The sequence below is a fragment of the Cynocephalus volans genome, chromosome 10 (genome assembly GCF_027409185.1).
Source record: "Cynocephalus volans isolate mCynVol1 chromosome 10, mCynVol1.pri, whole genome shotgun sequence".
NCBI lineage: Eukaryota > Metazoa > Chordata > Mammalia > Dermoptera > Cynocephalidae > Cynocephalus > Cynocephalus volans.
Genome location: NC_084469.1, coordinates 25374372 through 25396060, shown reverse-complemented (window position 1 = coordinate 25396060; position 21689 = coordinate 25374372).

Genomic DNA, 21689 nt, shown 5'->3' with positions numbered 1-21689 from the left:
TGAGGAGTTGCAGGCCAGGCCCGAAGCTGAACTAGCCCCCCATCTCCACCTCTGTTGTTCAGCCTCTCTCAAGCCGGGGGGCCCATCATCAGTTGGCAGAGATGTCTGAAGGGTCTTCAAAAAGTTTGTGGAAAGATTTGTATTACCTTTCAATTCTATTTTTCTGCAAACTTTCTGAAATACTCTCATATCTTGATCACAGGAGTGGGGTTGGTTATATCCCAGGCCTTTCACCAGCAGGAGAGATACACGTGAAGGTTGGCCGGGGTTTGGAAGAGAGTTGGTGTCCCTTGCTCTTGACTGGCCCCTGGGGATGGTTCCATGACCTTCAGTTCACTGGTAGGTGCTTGATCCAGTTGTGCTGTTTCACCAGGTGTCAGACAATGGGTGCCCAGCTCCAGCAGGAAGCTGGCCTGTGAGGGAACCGACAGGGGGTGTGGGGGCAAGTCAACAGTGTATTGGCTGCTCTCCACCAGCCCCCATGATGCCAGAGGGGTAGTGACCCTGTTCAATAGGAGCATGCACCCAGGACGTGCGGATGGAGGCCCCGAGGCAGGGAGGCAGGACCCACACAGTGGGGCAGAGAGGCAGTCAGGTGTACCATGTGAAGCCTGGGAGAGCCTCTCCACCCTCAGCAGCATCCTTCCTGCTCTCTGCCCTCTGACGTCCACCCCTACGAGTACCACATAGGTCCGGTGGATGGGTGGGTCTTAGATCGCCCAGAGCCACAGCTCTTAAATGCACATGGCTGAAAGTTTACAGAGTAGCCTCCGTGCAAACTGAAGGAGACAAAGGCATGTTGACACAGAGTTAGGCGGTCTGGAAGAAGGGTCTCTGGAGTCAGACAGACCTGGGTTTAAATCCCAGGTCTGTCACTTAGTAGTGGTGTGACTGGGCGAGTTCCTTACCTTTGCTCACTGCGATGGGATGCACATCCCATGGGGTGGTGAGCTGAAGGCAGTGTGCACAGATGGGCGGTCAGCCATGCAGCCTCGTCTCCTTGTCTTTGGTTTACCGGGTCACGACACTTCTTTTCAGGTGGGTCTCTCCTCTTCTCCCTGGTGTCCGCTGTCTAAACACAGAGCCAGCAGGAAAGGATCTGACATCTGTCATCTACACCTTGGCTGATACTCATTTACACTCAGTTTGCCTTCTTGGGGTGCATGTGCTTTGTAAAGTTTGTGGTTTATCTGTGCAATACAAGGCAGCTGCTGTGAAAGGACCCTCGGGCCTCCTTTGAGAGACCCTGCTGCATCGGAGGCTGATTCCTGGGGCAACATTGAGTCTTGATTCCTGCCACCAGCACATGCTCCCTGGGACAGAGCCTGCCCTGGCCTGCATAGTTTCATTTCCCATCCGTCCACCCACCCCTGTCTTAACTGAACATACTGTCCTTCCTCCAGGCAGGAAGGAACCCAGTCTAAGGGAAAGACAGATGTGCGTAGCCGAAGGTAGAGCAGATGTGGCTGGTGGGATGTTATCATAATGTAGATTTATTTTTTTCTCCCCCTATTCCTTTATGTTTCTTATAGAGGGTTTAGTTCTACCTGTCCCTGGAAGAAAACTGGGACAGGCCTCAAAATTTTCTGGCTAATCTCAGGTTTAAAAAAAAAAAAAGATGGTAAAAAAAAAAAAAAAAGTGATGGTTACTTTTAAGTCACAAAATAGTCTCAATTTATTAAGGGAAATGCCTAGTCCCAGGAGAAAATAAAATTTCAGAGCTAAAAATAAGGTTGAGGCTTCTCCCTTCTTTCAGTTGGGATCTGCTACAGATGGGAAACCTGCTGTCAGAGAAGGGGGATGCGGGCAGTCTGCTAGCTTGGGGTGGGGATGGGGTGGAGGGGCACTCCAGGCAGACGGGCAGTTTAAGCAAAGTCATGAAAAAGCATCACTTGTTCAGGGATTCTCATGCTGTTCAGTGTAGTTGAGACTGCCTGGTGGGTGGACAGGATAGGGGCGGGGTAGGCCACGAGGACTGACCTGCAGAGGCCTGGAGGCCATGCTAAGGAGTTTAGACCTTCTCCAAGAAGATGATTCTGTAAATACTCTTTATGTAATTGTCTCCCCACCCCAGAGAGTGAACCCCTTTAGGTCAGAAACCTCTGTGCCAGCTATGTGCCTGCTGCCCAGGCAGTGAGCATTTGCTGAATGATAATACCAGGCAAACTGTGATGTCTCTTTTGTTGTTGCTGCTGTTGTTTTTCTTTACTACTTTTTAGGAATGCGGGAAGCTGGGATGTGATGATCTTGGCTAAGTTTTCTCAACGCCAATGCTTGGAGCTGATTTAGAACTGAAATGAACTTGTTTCTCTGTCTATCTTGCTTCTCTGGGGGTGGGGATTAACACAAGCATCCAGAGCAAACAAAGCAAGCACCCTTTGTGCAATGACAGGACGAAACTTGGCAGGTCTCATGAAACTGGGCAGATTTGGTGTGAGGGATTGACCTCGTTAATGATGGGGTGGGTGATTGCTGTTCAAGGAAAAGAGCAGAAGCTCAAGAATAGTGCCTTAATTGCTTAAGAGCACTGCTGAGAACGGGGTACAAGGTCACCCCAGAAAGGCACATGGTTTCAGCAACTAATCCAAGAAGTAGGGGATGGAGTTGGAGCCCATGAAAGGAATCTACTAATGAAATGCTTGTGAAACTGCATGATCACTTTTGAGTCTCTGAAGAAATGCGAAGATGCTTCTCTGTGGAACAACTTCAGTCCTTTCTTTCAGAGATCTAGTGAGTGAAGGAAAAGGAACACTTACTGAGCATTTACTGTGTCCCTGGACTGGGCAGGTGATGGGGACATGAAGAGGAATGAATCCATAGACTGGCAGCTCCATGCCAGGGGCATGGCCTAGTTCACCTCTCTCATCCCACCAGCACCTGGCACATAGTGGAAGCTTCACAAATATTTGCGGAATGAATAAGTCATGGTCCTTGCTCCGGAACTTACTGTCCACTGGGTAGACAGACCTTTAATCCCATAAATGATATTCAATGTGAGAAGTATTAGGGCTCCATATGGGTTGCAGTGGGATCCCAAAGGAGGGGCGTGCCCATGAGCAGGTACTAGAACAGCTTCATTCAGGGCCAGGTTTCTCCAAACCACTAGAATATCTCTACTTCCACTTGATGAAGCCTGAGGCCTCCAAGCTGCTGTAGGCTGCTGCGGTACCATGGAGACGAGCATCTTTGGAGACGGTGAATCCCTTCCACCAACATCTGGGGAGGTACCGCATTCTCTTTGAACTTGGGCAATGAGTACAGAAGAGGTTCATCAAGCCTCTGACACTGACTAGGGCTCATAACCCTGAGCTTGGCTGAGCCCACCAGCTCCTATGCCTGCCTTATCAGCCACTGGGCCAAAGCGATCTCCTCCAATCACAGTCTCACATGCTCCCACTCCCAGGCTGACATGGGTGTTCCTATCTCCACTGCTGACCTCCCTTCCCCATGTCCATATGTCCTTTGGCTCCCTCATTCCCTTGTATATAGATTCCTCACTCTCCCAGCTTCCCAACCTGTTCATTCCCCGTGCGTTCTCCCATGCTCGTCCTCCTGCCTGGAATGCTCTTCTTGCCTCGCCCTATTCACACGGAAAACACTCTCTTCTCTATCAAGACAGCATAGACATCACCTCTTACATGAAGGTGTTCTTTGCTTCTCCTAGTGTCATATCTTCCAAGATTTTTTTCATGTTAACTCCTGTATTAGTCCATTCCTGTTGCTTATAACAAAATACTTGAAACTGGGTGAGTTATAAAGAAAAACGAGGGCCGGCCTGTGGCTCACTTGGGTGAGTGCGGTGCTGATAACACTAAGGCCACGGGTTTGGATCCCATATAGGGATGGCCGGTTAGCTCACTGGGTGAGCATGGTGCTGACAACACCAAGTCAAGGGTTAAGATCCCCTTACCGGTCATCTTTAAAAAAAAAAAAGAAAAAAGAAAAACGAAATTTATTGCTTACGGTTTCTGAGGCTGGGAAGTCCAAAGTCTATCTATTGGTGGCAACAGTGACCCAGGGGTCTCACATTGCAAGATGGTGGAAGCAGAGAGAGCAGAGAAAGAGAGACTCTCCTCTCCTTTTAAAGCCCTCGGAACCATGCCCCTGATGACCACTTTTAATCTATTCACTACAGCATGGTCCTACAATCTAATCACCTCTTTAAAGCTCCACCTTTCAGTTACCATGATAAGATTCTCCACCCTCGTAACAGTCAAAGTGGGGGCTAAGTTTCTAATACATAAAACTTGGGGGACACAATTAAGTTTCAGTGAGTTTTGGGGAGACATAATTCAATCCACTACAACTGCCTTTAAAAAAGGAATACAATCAAATTAATAAAGGTATCAGAAAGAAGGGAGGTGAAAATCCTGTTTGTATTCTGCTTTATCCTGATTACATCTAAAGCAGTGATTTTCAAGTATAGTCCATGGGCTCCTGGGTATCCCCAAAACCCTTTTAGGGGGGTCTTCAAGGTCAAAGCTATTTTCATGATAATACTAAGACTTTATTAGTGTTTTTCACTCTGTGGACATTTGCACTGATAGTTCAAAAGCAACAGTGGGTAAAACTGCTGGTGCCCACGCATGAGCCAAGGTAGGGATAATTATTGTATTTTTCACCACCAGTTTTACTTACGAATGTCCCTGATGAGGCAGCAAAAATTATTAATTTTATTAAATCTCAACCTTTGAGTACACACAAAAAATTTTGTGTGCCGAAACAAGAAGTACACTCAAAGCACTGTGCTTCATACACAAATATGATAATTGTCTGGAGGAAATGTGCTTATGTGATTATTTGATACGTGAGCTGAATTTCCTGCTTCATTCATGAAACATCATTTTTTTGTTGAGACAGTGACTGACAAACTGATTATTCAAACTTAGCTATCTGGCAGACATTTTCTCAAAAATGAAGTGAGCCTGTCACTTCAAGGAAAAACCGACAGGATTTGTTGCCAATGGTAAAAGTCGAGCTTTCTGTCACAGGCCAACGGGTTTTAATGTAACAGACTACAAATCGTGCATTGATATGGCTCAGTTTCCATGCTGCAACTACCACTTGTTGAGTTTTGGTATAGTGTCAAGAAGCATATCTGAAAAAGTTATAAAAAAGCCTCCATTTTCCGAATACATGTCTGTGTGAGGCTGGATTTTCTTCATATATGAGTAGTTCAACCAAGACAACATACTGCAAGAGACTAGATTCAGAAGCACCAGTCTTAAAGAGTTACAAAATGTAAAGCAATGCCAACTCCCCTAAATTTTTTAGAAAAGTTATTTTTCATAAATATGTTAATATGTTATAGGTTTATTATTTTTATTTAAAAATTAGTAAATATTTTTTAAGTTCTCAGTTTTAATCTCTAAAGCAATAAATGTCGATATATAACCCACGTAAACAAAAGCTTCTCTAGGATCCTCAATAATTATTAAGAATGTAAAAGAGCCGGAGGCTAAGAAGTTTGAAAACTGTTGCTCTATAGCATGGTTTAGTTAGGGCTTTTCCCTTCTGTTGCATGCAGAATTATTCGACCCTACATGTAGGGCCTTAATCTGGATCCCAATATATTCTGTTCTGTGGGTGTTGGCCCATAAAGCCAGCCTGTCAGAATTGTCTGGAATGTGGAGCTGCCATCTAGCATGTTAATTATCCTTCACAGGCTCGTTTCCTTTGTGGTTGTACCATTCATTTATTTATTCATTAAATAATTCATTAATTCAACAAACATTGAGCACCTCTTATGTATCGAGAATTTCAGCTACATCTCCATCTGGACTGGATTATGGGTGGTTTAATTTGTTCTTCTTGTTGATCTATGTGGTTTCTGGAAATGTGTGGAGAGATTCAATTGCAGGCAGCTATCATTACCCACAATGATCCAGCAGTCTCTTTCTACCTCAAATTAAAAAAAATTGTTTTTCTCCTAAAAGTTGTTCCCTAATTATAGATATTAGGCCACATTTACACACACACACACACATACACACACCTGTAACATATGTTGCCAGCTAGTCTGGCTGAGAAATAGTGAATCACTTTGAAAACATGTTTTTCTAATATTGTCGCCTATTAACATGGATCTTTAGCATTCTTTTTTTTTTTAAAGATTACCGGTAAGGGATCTTAACCCTTGACTTGGTGTTGTCAGCACCACGTTCTCCCAAGTGAGCTAACCGGCCATCCCTATATGGGATCCGAACCCGTGGCCTTGGTGTTATCAGCACCACACTCTCCCGAGTGAGCCACGGGCCGGCCCAGGATCTTCAACATTCTTGAGTTGGAGAAGGTAAGAAGAATTGTCCAAGAGGCCACCGCTCCAATCCAGCCCCGAGGCCTAGAGGTCGATGAACATTCTCATCCTTTTCTTCATGCTCTCTGGCCCAGGCCCTGTTTCTTTATTTTATTTATTTACTTGTACATATTTGCAGGGTACAGTGTGTTGATCGCACAATGATTCACTTAGGGTAGACAGCATAGTCTCGTACCCGCTAGTTCACCACTTCTGCTTCCCCTGACTTCCCGCCCCTCCCAGCTTCGGTCACTATTATTCTACTCTCTACTTCTGTGAGAACCACTTTTTTTTTTTTAATTCCACATATGCGTGAAATCATGCAGTATTCATCTTTCTGTGCCAGGCCCTATCTATTTCTTTCCCTTGCATACTTGACTATGTCAGAAACCAACCTAGGTCGGAACCATGGCTTACATGAGAACAGAGGCATAGTACAGGGAAAACAGAAAAACCTAGGCCTCCACAACCAAACAAAAGTTTCCCCAAACTTAAGGATCCATTTCATCCTCTCATGCTTTCTCAAACATTCGTCAAGCATTATCTGCCTCCCTTCCTAGCTAAACGCTCCCACCAAGAGGGCAAACCCACCACAGAAACCAAATGCCAAAATGGGAAAAATATTTCTCCAGAAAGGATGTACAAACGGTGGTGTATATGGCCAATAAGCTCATGAGATGCTCATTACAAGCCATGAGGCAAATGCAAATCAAAACTTCACACCAGTAGAAATAGCTATAACCAAAAAAGACAGATATTCACAAGGGTGGGTGAGGATGTGGAGAAATTGGAACCTTCATACATTACTGGTGGGAATGCAAAATGGTACAGCCACTTTGGAAAACAGTTGGCAGTTCCTCTAACTGTTAAACATAGAGTTACTGTATGTAACCTAGCAATTACACTCATACGTATATGTCCACACAAAACACTTGTACACAAATGTTCATAGCTTTATTTGTGATGGTCAAAAATTGGAAACAACCCAAATGTTCATCAACTGACAGATAAACAAAATGTGGTATATACATACAGAGGAATATGATCCGCACACCACGCTGTAATTGGCGATAGAGAGGATTAAAGTGCTGATGACACATGCTGCAATGTGGTGAACCTTGAAAATGTTATGCTAAGTAAGAGAAGCCAGTCACTAAAGACAAAAGATACATTGCATGATTGCATTTATGTAAAATGTCCGTAATAGGCAAATCTATAGAGACATAAAGTAGATTAGCCAAGGGCTGGGGGTTCAGGCAGGGGCAAGGGGTGTGTTGGGAAGAATGGAGTGACTGCTAACTGGTACAGGATTTTTTTGGAGGGATGAAAATGTTTTAAAATTAGATTGTGGTGATGGTTGCACCCTCTGTGGCTATATTTGCAAATCCATGGTTGTATAATTCTGTGAATTGTATGGTTTGTGAATCATCTCTCAATAAAACTGCTAAAAAGAAAAAGAAAGCAAATGCCAGGAGAAAACCAAATAGATCCCAATGCATCTAGAAGGCACCTCCAAACTATTACTAATTTCTAGGAAGCCCCTCCTCCTTGATTAGTTTCATTGACAGGAACAATTGTCTTTGCCCTCAGGTGGTGTTTGAGGTTGAATTTTTCTACTTGGCCTGAGGGCGGATCCTGATGCTTTTTTTCACCTCCTGCACTCAGTTTATAATCCTTTGGGGGTGGTTCTTGCCTTTCTGCAGAGAGAAACAAGCCAAGAGAGGCTAAGTCATTTGTTCAAGGTCACATCTCTAGAACGCACATGTCCCAGGCTGGGCCCTTTCTGGAGGTAGAAGGCTGCTCTCCCAAAGGTGCTAAGAGTCAATAATCTATCTCCATTAAGTTATGTTTTAAATTTTTTTTATTCTCATCCCCTCTGAGAAGATTGAGAAGTCTCAGATCCAAAAGGATTTGGAAAAATGAAGTGACTTTGGATAATAAATAGTCTAATGGAACTTCCCGACTGAGATTCCCTAGGCTTGTCACTTCTACCTGAAGCAACTTCTACCTGAAACAATCTCAACCCATTATCCCAATGTACCTTTATTGTCACTTTTTATGTGTGCCAGGGCGTGAAACAGGTTGGGAAATACTGGGTTAAAAGAATTCTCCTCGGTGTCTTCTGTGGCTGAAGGCACTGAACCAAGGTGTCTCTCTTTGACTGGTGTATGGTCACCACAAGCCAGAAAAAGATGTTTGATAGTATTAGGAGATGTGACTTTGGGAAATGTACTTAACCTCTCTAAGCCTCAGTTTTCTCATCTGTATAAAAGAGATAATAACAATAGCCATCTCCCAGGGCAGTTGTGAGGATCCAGTGAGATGCTGCATGTAACCTGCTTAGCTGGTGCCTGGCACATAGCTAGCGCTCAATAAATGTAGCTGCTATGCTTAATAATTGCACATGGTCTCCCTGCACTGGCAGTTATCTGGGGCCAGTTTGGGCTTGCTGACTGACTGCTCCCTGTGCATTATTTCACTGAAAAGGGAGAACAAAATCATCTTAACATCTCCCTGAAAACTTCCATCATAACTGAGAAAAGAAATCTGAGGGAGAAAAGGAGTCACATCCTTATGTTGCATGGGGGGGGTGGGGAGGCACATGAGGGAAAGCTTCTATTTGCATGAAGATTCTCAAGATTTTCTGGGAGGCAGGGAGACAAATGGAAACCCATGGCTGGCTCTGGACTGAGATGCTGAAGAAGGAATAGGGCAAAATCTACCTCTTGAAAACTTTGGGACTTGTTTCCCAGGGTTCGCATTATTGATTTCTGGATAACAAGTTACCTCCAAACAGCAATGATTTATTATTTCTCATGATTCTGTGGGTCAGGAATTCAGGCAGGGCTTGGCTGGGGTGGTTAGTCCATTCCGTGTGGTGACAGCTGGGCCAGTCATTCTGCTGCATTCAAACGGGCTGGGCTGGAAGGTTCAGGAAGGCTGCACTCACACGTCTGGCACCTAGGCCTTCCTCTATGTGTGTCTTCCCACGTGTTCTCTCATTCAGATGTATAGCCCAAATTTCTTTACAATACGGTTACTGGCTTTCTCAGAGAGCGTGAAAGTCTAGGCTTTTTCATGTCTTCTTAAGGGCTAGGTGAATGAAACTTCTGCTTCATTCCACTGGTCAAAACAAGTCTCAGCATTAGCCCAGATTCAAGGACTGAGGAAATAGACTACTTCTTGACAGAAGGAGTGGCACGCACTTCCAATGAAGGGGGCAGTGGTTGCGGCCATCCATCACACACAGTGAGCTAAGAACTCCTATTCTGGGAAGAGAGAAATGAGATGCTTTAATCAGCCAGTCCTCAGGCACTGGTTGAAGGAGGGACAGTTTTGGAAACAACACTGAGGTGCAACACTAAAAGTGTTCCCCTGACTCAACTCCAAGAGAATCTATTCTCAGCAGTCTTAGGGTCAGGGACTGAAAAAAAGTAAAAATCAAAGAAAAGACTTTTAATAATAAGGATACAATGTGACATTGCAAGAGCAAAGGCCACCTTGTTCAGGATTTTAATAAAAGAATTATAACTCTGGGCAGGAGACAGCCTTCTTCTCTCAGTGAGAGCCAATGGGTCATGTGGAGAGGAGCCATGTGCCATGGGAGTGGATGCGCTGACATCAGTGAAATCAGGGGGAATGATGTGCACAGGGCAGTGGAGAACCCCAGAGATATGACTGGCTCTCTTCAAGGGGAGCAGAAGCAGGGCGTAGCGGCTGAGGCCAAGGCCACCAGATGGCGGCATGGAGATGGCTTTGGTGGCTGTTGCAGAAGATTCATGGTATGGCTGCCTGCAAGACCAAGTGAAGCAGCCCGGAACCCTGCTGGGGGCAGGAGGAATGTGTGGGGTTGGATGCCAGCGACGGCTACCTGCATCCCTGTCCCTTGATTATCTCCCAAGTGGGGAAGCACATATATTATCACCCTCTCACAGAGTAAATATATTAGACCTGAGCACATGGCCAAAGACAGATATGACCATCACATATTATACACAACTATTGATAGTCAACTTTGTACCCCACAAATATGTATAATCAATTATGCTTCAATAAAAAATAAATTTAAAGATCAAATAAAATAATAAAAATAAAATACACTTTTTGTTACTTTGAGCCATTGCTTTGAATTTCGCTAAGGCAACCTTTACAAAGAAATAGCAGCAAGAATATTTGAATATTCTCTTCAAACAGCCAGAAGCACTACGCAGCAATCAAAAGGATCTTACTATTGATATAGGCACCAATCTGGCTGAATCTCAAAGGCATTATGCTGAGTGAAAGAGCCAGTCTTAAAAGGTTACATATGTAATAATTTCATTTTATGTCAGTCTCAAGAAGACAAAACTGCAGTGATGGAGATAAAATCATGGTTGCCAGAAGTTAGGGCTGGAGGGAGGGTGTCACTCTTAAGGGATAGCATAAGGGACTATTTGGCGTGATGGGGATGCCTGTATCCTGATTGTGGCCATGTGTTAAAATTCGTAAAACTGTGTGCTGCATCCCAGAAGTCAGTTTTACTGTATGATTTTTTTTAAGTGGCCCAACCATCATCAAGAGGATTTTGGCTCCTTTATGGCTTAGCTTCTTGTATGGCCAAGGGAGGGCAATCTCCCAACTTACTCTCTGTCTCCAGCAACAAAACAAAGAAGAGTGAGACATTGCTGCAGATGTGGATTTTTGAAAATGCCACCTTTCTAGTTTTGAAAGGAAAACAAGTTAGCAGGTAGAGGGGGAAATGATCAAGGGGAAAAAAGAGGGAAAAGGAGAAGGCGGGAAAGGTGCTCTTGAATGATTTTTATGAGTTACTTTATTTTCAATACTTATTGCATGCCGGGCATTGGGCTTTAAGTGCTTTACTTCAATTTCCTCTGTTATTATTAGCCCCACTTTGCAGATGAGGGAATTAAGGCCCAGAGAGGTAAAGCAATTTGCTGAGGGCCACACAGCTGGTGAATGTTGGGGCTGGGATGAAATTAAAAGCCAGTGCTGCTTTGGAATAGAAATAATTTGCTGATGATAAATTGCATCTCAAGATGCAATATTTAAAAGAAAAAAGAAGCAGTTTGTGTGTGTGTGTGTGTGTGTGTGTGTGTGTGTGTGTGTGTGTGACCGGTAAGGGGATCACAACCCTTGGCTTGGTGTCGTCTGCACCACGCTCAGCCAGTGAGCGCACCGGCCATCCCTATATAGGATCCGAACCCGTGGCGGGAGCACCGCTGCGCTCCCAGCCCTGCACGTCTTCCGAGTGTGCCACGGGGTCGCCCCAAGAAGCAGTTTCTTAAAGGCTGAATACTATTGCTGACTTAAGAAGCGGGTACTTCTGATTACATTCAAGTTGCTCAAAAGCAAGAGAATGGGCCCAGGCATCAGAGAGCCGCAGGCTCATATCCCAACCTGGGCACTTGCGAGTTGTTGGAGCTTAGACAATTTACTGCACATCCTTGAGCCAGACTTCTCATGTAGAGTGGGGTGGGTCGGGGTCAGGAGGTAGTAATACTTTCGCCATAGAGTTGTGATAGAAATGATCACATCACAGCACCAAGACCGCAGGCTGAAGATCCCCATTCCTGACATTGCTGTCATTCTCTTCTGTTGCTTCTTTATTTATTTGATCCCTCCTGGACCCCCTTGCCTGGTCCACACCTTAGATCTGTCAGAGGGGACTCCAGGGCAGAGCTCACAGCTGCTTCCCTTCCTTGGCACCTGGAGCCCATCTCCCCTGCCCTGAGAAACAGGGAACTCCTCCTGGAGGTGAGCCCACTGGTCTCGCTTTCATCCTCCTTATCAGGCCAGGGTGGTGACACCAAGAGGCCTGCGCTGTCAACTGCCCTTTCCACGGAATTTAATCAGAACTCACAGAACAACTCCTTGGGTCACTGCAGTTCAGGACCTGAAGACATTCTGGCCTTACCTGCTTTGTGGTGCTTTTTCTGATATTGCAGATATTTTCAGATGCTTATTTTTATGCCAGAAGGCACTGAGTATCAGACTTTTTAACTGGCGTTCCCTGTGGAGAGGTGATTGCATCTCTGGGGGCCAGTTACCTCTTTTCAGTAAGGAGCCTAATAAAACAAGCTTGGGAAAATCCCCAAACTAAGTTGCTGTGGGATCCAGAGGGAAGCCTGGTTTCAGAGGGAAAGAGGGAGGCTTTTTCCTGGAAATAGTGTCAATTGATCAAAACAAATATTTTCCTCCAACCTCCCTTTCCAAAGGCTCCTCGGTTGGTACATTCCCTTTGGGGGCTGTGTCAGGAATCGGAAAGTAGGGAAGGGGCCAGGACTCCCTAAATCCTTTTCCTCTAAATAGCAGAAGGTAATCCTGGCTGGAAGCCATTTGTTTAAAAATTAATTTTCAAATTTATTAGTGTATTTAATCAATGAATACTTATTATGGAAATTTATTTAGTGCTAGAATAGTTAAGACATTTGCATGGTTTAAAATTCATTAAAAAGTCTTCTTCCGGGCCGGCCTGTGGCTCACTCGGGAGAGTGCGGTGCTGATAACACCAAGGCCACGGGTTCAGATCCTATATAGGGATGGCCGGTTCGCTCACTGGCTGAGCGTGGTGCTGACAACACCAAGCCAAGGGTTGAGATCCCCTTACCGGTCATCTTTAAAAAAAAAAATAAAAGTCTTCCAACCCAGTCCCCTGCTGCCTGATTTCCCTCTCCAGAGGGAAGCAACATACCTGTTTCTTCGGTCTCCTTTCAGAGACAGGCTATGCACAGAAAAATCATACATACTATTTTCCTTGTGCCTTTTTATTTTTTACCCACACATGTGGTAGCTAATTATAAATTCTGGTCTGAACTTTGGTCTTTTTAAAACATAATTTATCTTGAAGTTCTTTTCAAAACAATGCATAAAAGGCTTTTTTTTTAATGGTTCATATTAGTCCACTGCATGGAGATATCTCAACTTTTTCAGTAATCTCCTATTGAAGGACATCTGGTTTATTGCCATTCTCCTGCTACTATAAACAACAGTGCAGTGAATAACCCTGTATAAATGTCATTTCATACATGGGCAAGTATCTGTAGAATAAGTTCCTAAAAGGGGAATTGCTGGGTGAAAATGTATACACATTTGTAATTTTGAAAGATGGGGTGAAATTTTCCTGCATAGGAGTTGGATCAATTTGTATTTCTACCAACAACATGTAAGAGCATTTTCAACATGCAAGAGTATCTTATTGAATGTTTATTATGTTCCATGTACATTAAGTGGTTGAGAAGGTGGACCCAACCTTTAGTGACTTCTCTTCACTCTCAAAGTAAAGAGCAGCCTGCTGCTTGGTCCTTACCACCTTGCATGACCCAGCTATGAGCTCCCTGCCCACATCCTCAGCCACATTGTGTCCCTCTCTCCTTGTATCTTCAGAGTCTAACACTGGCAAGTGCAAAGGTCCTGCAGGTTCATAATAGGCATGTTAGAGGAACAGTAAGAAGGCCGGCATGGCTGGAATGAAGTGAGAGGAAGTGCATGATGACAGACAAATGACTGAATGACCTGTTACTAAGAAATTGGCATGTAGTGGAAAAGGTAAAATTTACAGAGGGAAAAAAACCGTAATCTTGGGTCAAAAATGACAAGGGTATTCAACAAATAGCAATGGGACAAATGGATATCTATATGCAAATAATTGAACCTTGATCTATACCTTTCATCATCTACAAAAATGAAATCAAAGTGGATCATAAACCAAAATGCAAAAAATTTTAGAACTATAAAACTTCTAGAAAAAAACATGCAAAAATCTTTGTGATCTTTTGAATTAGGCAAAAACTTCTTACAACCAAAAGTGTGATCTGTAAAAGAAAAAAATTATAAACTTCTTCAAAAGATACTATTAAAAGAATGGAAAGACAAGTCATAGACTTGGAGAAAATAATGGCAAATTATATACTGATAAATGACCTGTATCCAGAATATATAAAACATTCCCAAAATTCAACAATAAGAAAGCAAACAACTCAATTTAAAAAGGGCAAACTATTTAAACACCTGTTTCACCAAAGAAGATGTATGGATGGCGAATAAACATATGAAAAGATGCTCAATATCACTAGTAATTGGTGAAATGCAAGTTAAAACCACAGTGATATACTCCTATGCATCTTTCCGAATGCCTAAACTAAAAAGCACTGACAACCACAAGCGCTGACTAGGGTGCAGAGTAACTGGAACTCTCATACATTACGGTTGGAATACAAAAGTGCTCCAGCCACTTTAGAAAACACTTTGGCAGTTTCTTGTAAAGTTAATATACATCTACCATATTACCCAGTAATCTCACTCCTAGAAAAATAAAAGCTATGTTTACACAACACCTGTACATGAATGATTATAGCTGTCGTATTTGTAATTGCCAAAACTTGGAAACAGCCCAATTGCTCCTTAGTTGGAGAGTTGTATAAAAAAAATGTGTCACACCCATGCACTGAAATACTACCCAGCAATGAAACGAAATGGACTACTGATACACACAGCAACATGGATGGATTTCAAGTGCCTTCTGCTAAGTGAAAGAAGCCAGACTCAAAAGGCTACATACATACTGTATGATTCATTTATTTGACATTCTGGAAAAGCCAAAACTATAGGGACAGAAAACAGATCAGTGGTTGCCAAACATATCTGAGATCAAAATCTGAGCTGCAAGATCTCTCTAGACAGTTTTCTAGCTTCTGTTTCTTCATCAGTAAAATGGGGATAATTATACCCACTTCCTACGAGTGTTGTGAGCACTCAATGCCAAAAAATGTAAGACACATAGAAAACTGTCAGTGCTCAGGAAATGTTTAGTTTTGTCTCCTTTCCCTTCTCTCTCTAGTACTCTCCAGGGCACCCTTATCTTTACATTCTGGGGGCACCTTGCTAGCCCTCTAGGTACCAACTGCTGCCACTGTAGAATACTGACTGTGACTTGAGTGGTGACTTCAGCTTGACCCCCACCTGGGGCTCAGACATGTTTGAAAAACCAAATAAGCTTTCCAGAACACTGTTTGCATTTACAATAGAACCTTCCCCAGAGAACTTGTTCTAAGCAAAGAAGATGGCACGGGTGATAAATGGCTGTGAAGGAGCCCTGAAGAATGGCTGAGGGAGGGAAAGAGGGCAGTGACTCTGATGATCTCTCACGCCCATTTGTACACCTGCCCCCATGGACTGTTTACAGATCCCCTCTCAAAAGAGTGTAATGCAAAGAGGGCTTTCTTCCACTTTGCACCAGAAAGCCCTGAAGCTTTAGTATTTCAAGGGCTCCGGTGTCTTGACTATGAGAGGAGATGGTGGTGTTTGATGGCTATGGTGATGTCTGATGACTATGGTGGTGCCCTGTGACGGCTCTGTGGAGAAGCCAGGGCTCGGCAGGAGAGGACTCCAGCCTGGCACATGTGAAACGCTTCCAGGGAACTTCCAGAAGGAAGAGCAAATGGAACCAGGATCAGGGCATTTTGAGAATTGTTTCTATTGAAAGAATTCAACATATAAATTTGGTTTCCTGAGAATTGGGCAGGGTTTATAAAATTGCCTTTGGCTTGATTATCTCCTCACGAGATTTATTTTAAAGCATTATGAAGGAAATTATAAGCACTTTAAATAAAATACCGTGCCACTTGCCTGTCAAAATTGGGCCCACGAATAGTAGATGTCACAGTGGTATACCAGGGCCAGCTCACACTGGCTACCCTACAGCAACCTGTTAAATATTCAGGAACTTTGCAAGCAGGTTGTTATACCATGTAGCTTGAAATCTCCCATAGTGAGAATATTCCACATGGAAGTCAGCAGATGCTATAAATCAAGGCACCCCTGTCTCCCCAAAGCCAGTTTGCCAGCACACCAACTGTCTACAATGGTATTTGTGATTTTGCCTATAACTACCGTATTTGGAAATGCAGTTCCTCCCAACCCCTAATCTGCCCTACGCTTTACCTGGGTACACACAGAGCTGTGATTTTATGGCCACGACACTGAGCCTACTGTTGGTCCATATGACAGAGTCCCAAGCATTCCTCTCCTTCCACAGTTGTGTTACTTGCAACTGCCAACTTCCCACAGTCCTTGAAGAACACCCTGTGGGCCCATCAGGAGAGTTTCCTTGACAGCATATATGCCCATTTACTTTGACCATAGTTATTTTTTCAGGGTTGTTTAACATGCATTTATACATGTTAATACATTTTTCCTTGCAGTGAGTGAACAGAAGTTGTAATAAGTACTTATCATCACGCATAGATTCAGGTAGGGGAAAGACACATGAATAGAGAAACTACCTCATAAGAAAGTCTCTAAATTCCATCGGTAAGACTCAGCGATGCTGAGAGACCCATATTTGTCATTTCTGTAAAATGAAAAGTCTGTGTTCTATAGGTATTTATTATCCCCAGTAAGAACATGACTCTGCCTGAGATCTGCATTCAAATGGTGTCTCCAGAGAAAATAACTTTGATCTTGTCAACTTACCTGGCTATTCAAGTTTCCTTCTCTGCTATACTGCAGAGACCAGGAGGACAGTGAAAGAGAGCAGTGGTTCTCAAGCTTGAGCCCACATGCCATCACCTGCAGGGCTCCTGGAAACACAGACTGCTGGGTCTCCCTCCAGACTTCCTGATGCAATAGGTGTGGTTGGGACCTGAGAATGTGCATACCTAACAAGTTCCCAGGTGGTGCTGCGGGCCTGGGGATACCATGAGCATCATTAAAATAAAGCATAGAAATAATAATTGCACGATTGGTCTCTCCTATTGCTTTTGACTGACAGATTAAGAAAAAGAAAATAGTATTACTGAATACATGCAATTATGCAAGTTGTCTACTTTTATTTAATATTTACAATACCCTCCAAGTAGTTATTATTACCTCATTTTATGGATGAGGAAATTGAAGCTCAAAAGTTAAGTGACTTGCCTGGCATTTTACAAATGGAGAGTCGGGGATGCAAATAAAAGTTTGTCCAACTCCAAATTTATATTCTGTTTGTTACACCTCATTGCCTACCAACAGTGTTTGATCATAGTAACTGCATAAGCTTAGGGGGCTCAGCTTATTCTACTTCCTAGATAATGGTTTGTCTTCTACTTTAACTGTCTTACTGTATTTTTTTCCAGGTGTTCTGTTGTGCAGATGGAGTTCACTTCACTGGTCTAGAACAAGTTATTTTGGCTCTTTGAGCCTCATTTTCTTCATGTGTAAAATGGGGAATCATATTATCCACCGTGGGGTGTTTGGGTAAGAATCACAGACAGTACACGTAAGCCACCTGGCAACAGGCCTGGCAAGCGCTGTGCGTTCAACACACGACAGCTGCTGTCACTATTCAATAGCCTCTTGCTCCTGCTCCTCCATTCATTTCAAAATGAATCAGATGACGCGTTTTCCTCCTCCTCTTGTGTTAGCCACATTAACCAGAACTTATTCTGACCATGTGTTTGAATTGTCTTACTGGCATGTCTCCTATTGACAGCTATTATATTGAAGACTTATGAAAATTAAACGAGATGACATGTAAGATGCTTAGAATCAGCTGGTCAACAAGCAAATATTTATTGAGCATCTACTATGAGCCAGGCATGGAGGTAGAGCTGTGAGACAGAGAATCCCTGATCTAAAGGATCTTACAGAATTATTCTTATTGCTTCTTTTCGGAGGTGGCAGGAATTATATCTCTGACAATATCACAAAACCACTGGTGCTGCTTTTTCAATAGTGCTTTGCTTTGTTTCTGTGCTATCTTGGTTTGTTTTCATTATGTAATCCGGGAGCCAGTGACTTGGCTGGGAAATCCTCTCTGTGTGTCTTCCCGCAAATGGATTTGCTGGTATCAGTAGTGAGACACCTTCTGGTCTCAACACCTACAGTGTTGGAGGTCGGGGTGTGGCCCACTGCTATGACTCCCAAGACAGCAACACAAGCTGGTGTTCCACATCCCAGAAACTGAATTGCCATGTTTGGCACAGCACCTGAGAACTCAGTAATTAGTAATGCACTTGTCACAATGACCTTCATGTTGCTAAATCCAATGCTTGATTATCAGTCCCCATCTGAGCCTACCCATTAGCACCATTTGGCAGACTTAGTCCCTCCCATCTCTCAAACCCTTTTTTCACTCAGCGTCAAGGACACCACTCTCTCCTGGTTTGTAGTTTCCTCTTCATCTCTGGGGCAGTGTCCTCAACTGACCTTGTCTTCTCACTCCCGACCTGATCGCCATCTTCATTCCATTAGAAGCAACTTCACCCTTTAGGTTGCTCAGGCCAAAAATCATGGAGTGATCCTTCACTATACTCTTTCTCTCACACTCCACATCTAATCCATTGGCAAATCTCATTGGCTCTACCTTCAAAATATATGTAGAATCTGACCACTTCTTACCACCTGTGCTGCCAGCACCTGGTCCAAGCCGCTGTGGTCTCTTGCCTGGACTGTTTTAATAGCCTCCTAACTGGTCTCACGACTTTGACCCCTGTCCCCCTAATAGTTTATTCTTACCCATGGTGGCCAGGGTAATTCTTTTAAAGTGAGAGTCAGATCATGTCACTCCTTTGCTCAAAGTCCTCCAGTGGCTCCTTGTCTCTCTCAGACAAAAGCCAGTGCTCCTAAAATGGCCCAGAAGTTCTATGTGAGTTGGCCCATGTGACCCTGATACCGTCTAAAGAGTACTGTCCCCTTCGCTCCCTCTGCTCCAATCACACCGGCCTCCTTGCTATTTCTTGACATTGCCAAGCCCGTCCCACCCAGGGCCTTGGCACTCACCGTTCCCTCTGCCTGGCATGGTGCCCCAGATGGCTGCCTGATTTGCTCCTTCACCAATTTCTTGTTCAGTCATCGCCTGCCCACCGTATTTATAACTGCGGCCCCTGACACTCCCTGTCCTTCCCGCTTTGCATTCCTCTGTGAGCTCATCACCAATCTGATTGTGTGAGTATTTGTTCCATATCCCCCTGACTCCTTCACTCAAATACACGCTCTGGGAAGGCAGGGGTTTTTATCTGTTTTGTGCACCATTCTATCTCAAGCACCCAGCACAGTGCCTGGTACACACTGAGCACTTAAAAATATGTGTCAAATGATAACCGCCTGACATTTTAAAGTTCTCACTGTGTGCCAAGCACTGTGCAAGTGCCTTAGTGGATTCTGTAATCCCATCCTGCAGCAACACTGTGAAGTGAGCACTATTATTATTTTACAGATCAGGAACTGGAGACTTAGGCTGAGGTACTTGTTCAAGGTCACAGAGCTAGACAGTCATACAGGTGGCATCTGAACCCTCCTCACCTGCCTCCAGAGCCTGTGTGCCTCACCTTTTTGCTGCAGTGCATTTAGCCTCAATCAGAAGTCTCTGCCTCCAGAAGGTCTTCTTGATTCCAGCGCAGGCTGGACCAGTGACCACCCCACACCGTGGTGCTCACACAGTCTCAGTCACAGCACTCTCCTGCTGTTACAACAGCTGGTTTGTGTGTGTGCCTCTCCTTTAGACTGTGAGTTCTGTTGGGATGGTGCCTTACCCGTGTTTATTTTCCCAGCCTGGCACATAGCAGGTGCCCAGGAAATACTGGTGTAGGAGGTTGGAGCTGCTTGTGTCTTCCAGGCACCACAGATTGATAATGGCTGCTGGAGGGCTGTGTAAGAGCCCCGTGATCAACCAGCCTGGTCTGTCTGGTACAGGGATGGGGTGTGAGTCACATGCTCGGATGTTACCTTCATCCAAGCACAGAGTAGAACCTCCGTAACTTTTTGTTGACTGGAAGGACACAATTACTTCCTTAAGGAATTGACGTGGACCCTTCAGGCCACACAGGGAAGGGATTTTTTAATGCATCAAGGAGAGGCATTTGGAAGGGAAGCATTTTGCCAGCATGATCACGGAAGAGACTGCTATGAAATATCACTCTTTCTGGTTTAACTGTACAGAAACCCACTATAATTTGATTGACACACTTTTGTGCCCTTGTTAAAAATTGCAAGGTTACTTTAAAAAGTTTGTGGACAAACAGAACTAAAAGATAACGAAAATCTTTCCATGAACTTTTTGAAGTCCCCTTATATATTGAAAGAAGATGCTTTTGCCTGCTCTGACTGACAATGCTGTAACACCTCTGGGTTCAGTATAGCAATGCTGAGTACAACGTGGGTACAGACAGCTACGTAAGAACTTGAACTAAGTCAAGGAAGGACTTGCTGACTTTGTTACCTCTCAGACACAAATGTTACTTCTTATAATTCAGCTTTGTATGTAAAGTCAGAGCACCTACATTTAGGGATGAGATGGATAGCTAATATTCTGTCAATCTAAAAAAAAAAAAAAAAACTCAGAGAAACAGGGTCTCCTGAACAAATGAGTTTATTCTAGAATAGCAGGGAGATTGCAAGCCCAGGACATGTGTGCTGTGTAGATATGTGTGCATGTCCAGTAGGGTGGGGGCAAAAGAGAAGCTTTTAAAGACAAAAAGAAGAAGTCCACATTAGCTGCCTTGAAACAAAGTCCACAGGTCACAGAAGCTCATTGCAGGAGTCGGTGTTTGTTCATTGGTGGAGATAGTCATTGCTAGGGATATTAGTCCATTTCTGTTGCTTATAACAAAATACCTGGAACTGGGTAATTAGTAAGAAAACAAAATTTATGCTTACAGTTTCAGAGGCTGGAAGTCCAAAGTGCAGGGAACACATCCGGTGGTAGCAACCGTGACACAGAGGTCTCACATTGCAAGACGGTGGAAGCAGAGAGAGCAACTGACCTCTTCATTCGTTCTCCTCTTGAAGCCCTCAGAACCACGCCCCTGACCACCATTATTAATCCATTCACTATGGCATGTCCTACAATCTAATCACCTCCCCAAGGCCAAAAACCATGGAGTGATCCTTCACAGATCCCCACCTTTCAATTACCACAATAGGATTTCCCACCCTTCCATCAGTCACAGTGGGGGTCACTTTTCTAATACATAAAACTTGGGGGGCACAATTCAAGCTTCAATGAATTTGGGAGGGACATTCAATCCACCACCCTAGGTAAGTGTCTTTGTATAGACAGCTTACCTGGAATATAGTCATGTGTCGCTTAATGATGGGGATATGTTCTAAGAAATGTGTTGGTAGGTGATTTCGTTGTTGTGTGAAGACCCTAGAGTGTGCATACATAAACCTAGGTGATATAACATACTACACACCTATGCTACATGGTACAGCCATTATAATCTTATGGGACCATCATCGTATATGTGGTTCATCACTGACCAAAATGTTGTGTGGCACATGAATGTAATGTCATCTTGAGGAAGTTTTTGTGATAAGTCCTGTTACAGAGTACACGAGAGGCACGTAAAACATGTGGGACGTGTAAGAATTTCTTGTGGTAAGGCAGGTGACAGGCATGTGCAGGACAGCTCCT